The following is a 6,407-nucleotide window of genomic DNA, read 5'->3' as shown; positions in this document are numbered from 1 at the left end:
CCAATTTGTTTATCTCGTCTTTCCTTATTTGTCCTTTCAAGTGGTCATACTTTTCTTTATGATCAGTCTCATAGTGGCGCCGAATATTAAACTCTTTGAACACTGCAACTTGCTGATTACATACCAAGCACACTGGTTTTGCGTTCAGTTCTGTGAATAAATACTTCTCAGTCCATTTTTCCTGGAAAACTCTGCATTCCGTGTCCACTTTTCTTTTTTTGACAGTGCCATTTTGGGAAGGGTGTGTTGACCGATAACTTGTTTAGTAGTGGTGAATGGTGAAGTAAGATTGCTGGTTTATTTTTACTTGGACGCATCACGTTGCGAATGTTTACATCCTGTGACTAACTCGTATCAGTGCCGCATGCTGGACGTGAGCGCTTTTACACATTTACTGCCCTCTAGCGACCGGAGGGAGCATTTGGTTTGTATTTATTTAAAAAAAAATCACAATTTTTGATAGAAATGAGCTAGAGACTCGCTTATTTTTTTGACATACTCAGAAATTTATGCTGGGCCAGATTAAATCATCCAACGGGCCGGGTCCGCCCCGCGGGCCGTATGTTTGACATGCCTGCTTCAGACCTCACAGTAAAGACAATTGCATGTTGTGCAAAAGGACAGATTATTTTCTGTCTTTGTTTGAACATGAGAGTGCCATGCATTGGAAGCTTAACCTCAAGGGACTGGACTTTTTGAATTTCTTTTGGGACATTGTGCATATTAAGGCCACAGCATTAGTAGGCTGCTGTAGTATTGTTCACAGACACTTTCACAGCGTTTTTTCAATTTGGATCACCACATTTGTGCAGTGCTTAATGTTTACTATTCTGTTCTGATGTCAATTAACTTAAGTATCGTACATGGTTTAAATGCGGCAGCCATTACCCCACATCCTTGTTTGAAAGGATGTGGATGTTATTGCTCATTTCAGTTTGTTCTTGAGGTTAAAAATAGTCACACATGTTGTGACATTTTATGTAAAAACAGGTTATGGATTGAGAATGTTGATTTCCTTTATTTTAGGAGGACTTGTGGTAAATCTGAAAAACCTTATTTTTTTGCAGAGGAATACTTCTGGATTCTACAAGCTCACACAGGGATGTCCAAGGTTTGTCCTGGAGAGCCATCAGTGTGCAATTTTCAGATGGACTATTTCAATACCACCTTGCTGAATTCACACACCAGCAGACACTCAGCTGAGCAGAGGCATAGTAATGAGCAGTTCATTTTATTCCAGTGTGTTGGATATTGGATTCATCTGAAAGTTTCAGGATGGTAGCTCTCCAGAACTGAACTTGGGTGCCCCAAGTTGGGTTTACTCCAAAGCAAACCTTATTAAGCAGAAAAGCAAAATCTCTTATGAATTTTCAAAAGATCTGTGTAGTATGTTCAGTGCATAATATGTTGTGAAAAATCTGTAAGTTTGCGATTTCACAATAAAATTTAAAATGTTCTATTTATGCAATGTAGATATGTAGATTTATTATAACCAAGTTGAATTTTTGAGTAGTGTAAAAGGAATTTTACTCCTATTTTAAAAGCTAAAACAACATGCTAAAAATGATTTATATTTAAGCAGTATTATAAGTACAAAATAAGTATAAAGGACTTTGGGGTAGTTTTGTTTTTATAAGTTAGAACAAGTTACATTTTTGAGTTTACTTTCTATAAATTTAAGTAAAGGGGATTAATTTTTTTTTTATATGAAATAAAGTAAATTGAGTTAGATTGACCTAATTTTGTCAAGTTAAACTACAAAATTACATTGATCCAACTTAATTGAATTACTTGTTACCAATTGAAGCAATTCAATTAAGTTGGATCAACTATTTTCTTTTTAGAGTGAACATAAACAATTTTAGCCCGACCTAAACAAGGTTGACCCACTTGAATGAACTCGACATAAGCTGAACATGAGTACACCCGGACAAAATCATAGCAAAAAATTATGGCACAACAAAGCAAATTTAGACACTCACCAGAATGAAAATGTCTGGAGGAAACTTGTAGGTATCCGAGGATGTTGGAGAAGGTAATATCAGGACGTCTCAACCTCTGACACCCAGGACATTCGTTTTCTTTTTGTTAGCTCCAATAGCTTAGCCTCCTCTCGTTGTTTCCAAGCAGGAAAATAGTGAAACGAAAGTCCGTTTTCCATCTTTTTACCGTTTCAGTCGTGTGATCGGACATTACATTCAGTAATGCAGCAAGTTCATACCATAGCTAAATTATTTTAAGTAACTTGGATTTAAAAAATCTGCGAGAATGTTGTTTCTGCCGGTTATGTTTATGGCCCCCAAAAATGACACTGATATTCCTCCGTCTACAGCAGTGACGTCACGTTCCAAAGCTCTATAAATATTACTGACTGTGCATAATGTGTTGACACAAAATCATCAAAATCAAGTCACTACAAGGAGTGGATCGATCCGCCTCCCCCTGTTTACTCTATTGGTTTGTCCCAACCAAACAGCCACGGTCGAAACTGCATGAAAGAGCTAGGTTCGTTGGAGCGACGCGGAAAAAACAATAACAGAAACATCGCATTTGGAAAAGGCGGATTTGGCATCAAGTGGTATATGAATGGTTCGGATGGAAATGGAGCTAGGAAATGAGGAAGATGGGGATTTTGAAGGGTGAATGCCAGTGGGAAGAGGGAGAGGACGTGGAAGAAATAAAATAGATGAAGTAAAGGGAATTGGTGATAGCCAAGACAGTAAACGGGAACTGGAAGGAAGTATCTCAGAAGAAGAAAGGATAGTTAGAAGGAAAGTTGTGAGGGAGGAATTTAAAGTAATATTAAAACTTAAGAACGAGGAAGAACAGCATAAAATCATTGTGGTGTCGAGAGAAATTAAAAAGAAAATTGGAGATGTTAAAATGGTAAAGATTTTGAGAGACGGAAACCTATTGGTAGTATGTAAAGATTCAGAACAAAAGATTAAGGCTTTAAATGTGGATAATATTTGCAAAAGAACTGTGCTGGAGAAAAAAAATCATGGGAGAAAATCAAAATTAGAGGAGTGATTTATGGGATCCCTCTATGAAGATCTTGATAAAATTAAGAGAAGTGTTGAAGGTGCAAAAGTGAATAACTTGAAAAGATTGTCAAAAACAGTGGATGGAGAAAGAGTAGGAAGTTTGTCAATCCTTATTGAGTTTGAAGAAAAAGAGTTGCCAAAAAATATCAAAATAGGATATCTCAGTTTTCAAGTCAGACCTTGTATACCTCCACCACTTCGGTTGTAGTGTTTTCAACATAGCTGTTGGTGACACAGAGTTAAACCACAAATGAGGACCCTGGAGTTTAGTTGCAGCTTGTTTAATTGTCTTCATGAACATGTGGTGAAAACTGAAATGACAAAAAATACGCTCTATCTCAACATGTAGAGACATATATACCCAAATTAAGTGGTTCCAGTTCGCTAAAATAACATTACAGGAAAATCAACAATAATATCCAACTAAACAGTATAATCTGCCATATGATGTAACTTACGGTGTTCCTGCATGACAATTCAGAGTGGATGGCATCTGATAACATTTCCATGCTGCCTCTTGCATGTGAACCTGTTTTCGAAGCAAAAACGGAATACCGGAAGTACGTAACCGGAAGAGGGCAAAAGAAATCATACAGATTAAAACAACTAAAAACATAAGCTGTGCAGAAGCAGTTAAAAATGTGAAGGAACAGAAAACAAGTGAGATTGAACAAACAGTGAATCAAACTACACAGCAATCCAAAGTCCAGACAGAAGTAAATGTCACAGTACCAGTAGAAAAACTAATATTATTCATAGTCTATGTTGTCAACTGCACTGACCAAGCCAAACACAAAACTGAGAAGATTAAAATAATAGTGAGAGGAGCTGAAAAGTTTTGGGGCTTTAAAGAGGGATCATGGGAGAACATAAATAAAAAGTTGGAGGAAGATGGGAGACCAGGACCATCAGGTGAAAACAGTTCATGTTAATATTACAATGGATGCTAGACGTTTAATTGCTAACGGATAGGAACTTAAAGGTTATATTGATGAGCTTGAAGAACAACCGGAAATTATTTGTGTTCAGGAAACATGGTTAAAAACAACATTAGATTTTGTGATTAAAGGATATGATAGTGTAAGAAGAGATCGATCAGAAGGAAGAGAAGGAGGAGGTGGAATATTTATAAAACAAGGAATACAATATCAGGTATTAGGGAAAGGAAAAGAACTAGAATATGTAGTAATTGAGATATGGAAAGAAGGTAAATTCAAAATAATAAATTTTTATAGTTCATGTAAAACATTATCGATTGAAATAATGGAGGAATTAACTGAATATTTGGAAGGGAAAGTAATTTGGTGTGGAGATTTTAATGCAAATAGTACATTGTGGGGTAAATGTAATGATAAAAACGGACAAGTTATAGAAAAATTAATGGAAATGAAAAATCTAGTATGTATTAATGATGAAAGGGGAACAAGAATCAATACAGGGATGGAATCAACTATTGATTTAAGAATTGTTTCAAATGTTTTAGCTGGTATTTGTGAATGGTTCATTGATAAAAAATCTACAATAGGTAGTGATCATTATCCCATAACAATAAGAGTAGGACTGAATCTAAATAAGAATATAAAGCTTGGGAAAAGTTTAATTTTAATAAAGCAAACTGAATTAAATTTAGATATTTGAGTCAAATAAACTTAGAAAAAGTAGATATGAGGATGTATATAAATGAGGTAAATATAATAATTTCTAAGATAATAATGGAAGCAGCAGATAATTCTATAAAGAAATCAGGGTGTAAGAATGATAAGAAAATGGTGCCATGGTGGACAAATGAGTGCAAAGAAGCAAAGTTAAGAAATAAAGCATTTAAGGTAATAAAACATAATCCAATTTATAAGAATTTAATTGATTATAAAATAAAGCAAGCAATAATAAGGAGAACTATAAAGAATGCTAAAAGAGAATATTGGAGAAAGGTTTGTAGTACGATAGGGAAAGAAACAAAAATTTAGTAAATTTGGAAAGTAATTAAAAGAATGAATGGTATAAAAAGAGAGTTTGAATATCCTATACTAAAAATAGATGATACAAATATAATAAGAGATGAAAACAAAGTTGAACTATTGGCAAGAGCATTTAGTAAAATTCATAGTTCAAATAATATTAGTGAAAAGGGAAGGAAGAGAACATACTGTATAAAAATTAAATATAAAGATTTTTTACAGAGCGGTGAAGAAACAAATAATTTGTTGAATGTTGATTTTACAAAAACGGAATTGAATTATGCACTTAAGAAGACAAAATACACGGCACAAGGTAAAGACCAAATCTGGTATAGAATGATAAGGCAACTCGGTGAAAAATCTAAAGATATGTTATTACAATTATATAATAAAATTTGGGAAGAGGGAAAATTACAGTTGAATTGGAAGGAATCAATTATAATACCAACAGCTAAACCAGGAAAAAAATCATTCAAACCCAGAAAACTACAGACCAATAGCTTTAACATCAAATCTATGTAAAATAATGGAAAAAAATATTAATAATAGACTAGTATATTATTTAAATAGTAAAGGATATATGTCAAAATATCAAAGTGGTTTTCGAAAAGGGAGGAGTACAAATGATCCAACGTTATGTTTAGAGCATGAAATTAGAAGAGCTCAAGTAAATAAAGGAAGTGTAGTGGCAGTTTTTTTAATATAGGAAAAGCAGATAGTTATTCAGTGCAATTATATTTAAATAATTATTATCAGTATATTCAAATTTATACAGATGCATCAAAAATAACTGGGAAAACAGGAATAGTGTTTGTAGAACCAGAACTTAATATAAAAATAGGAACACAAATTACAGATGGATTATCAGTATGCACAGGAGAAATGCTGGCAATATTATTAGCTTTACAATGATAGAAGACATAAAACCATTAAAAACAATAATATGTTCAGATTCAAGCTCTGCATTATTGAGGTTAAAATATAATCAAACAGATAGGAGGATGGACATTTTATTAGAAATATTTCATACATTATTCAGAATACAAAACATGGGTTTAATAGTTATATTTGTGTGCATATTGGAGTAGAAGGAAACAAGAGGGCAGATAAAATGGCAAAGAGGGCAATTCAGAATCCTATTAGTTTTACAGTTAAAATAAGTAATTCTGAAGGAAAGAGTATTGTTAAAGAGAAACTGATGAAAGTTTGGCAAAAAGATGGGATGAAGATAAGACAGGAAGATGGTTTTATAAACTTCAGATTGTAGGAGAAAGAAGAAATGGAAAGGAGGAAAGAGTAATAGCAAGGTTAAGATTTGAACATACAGGACTTAACCTGTTGGTCTCAGGTTGTCATTCACAATGACAGGGGTGTCAAACTCCAGTCCTCTGCTGTCCTGCAGTGT

Source organism: Poecilia latipinna, unplaced genomic scaffold (genome assembly GCF_001443285.1).
Source record: "Poecilia latipinna isolate Pla-1442-1.1 unplaced genomic scaffold, P_latipinna-1.0 Scaffold3787, whole genome shotgun sequence".
Taxonomy (NCBI): Eukaryota; Metazoa; Chordata; class Actinopteri; order Cyprinodontiformes; family Poeciliidae; genus Poecilia; species Poecilia latipinna.
This window is presented reverse-complemented; position numbering follows the sequence as displayed.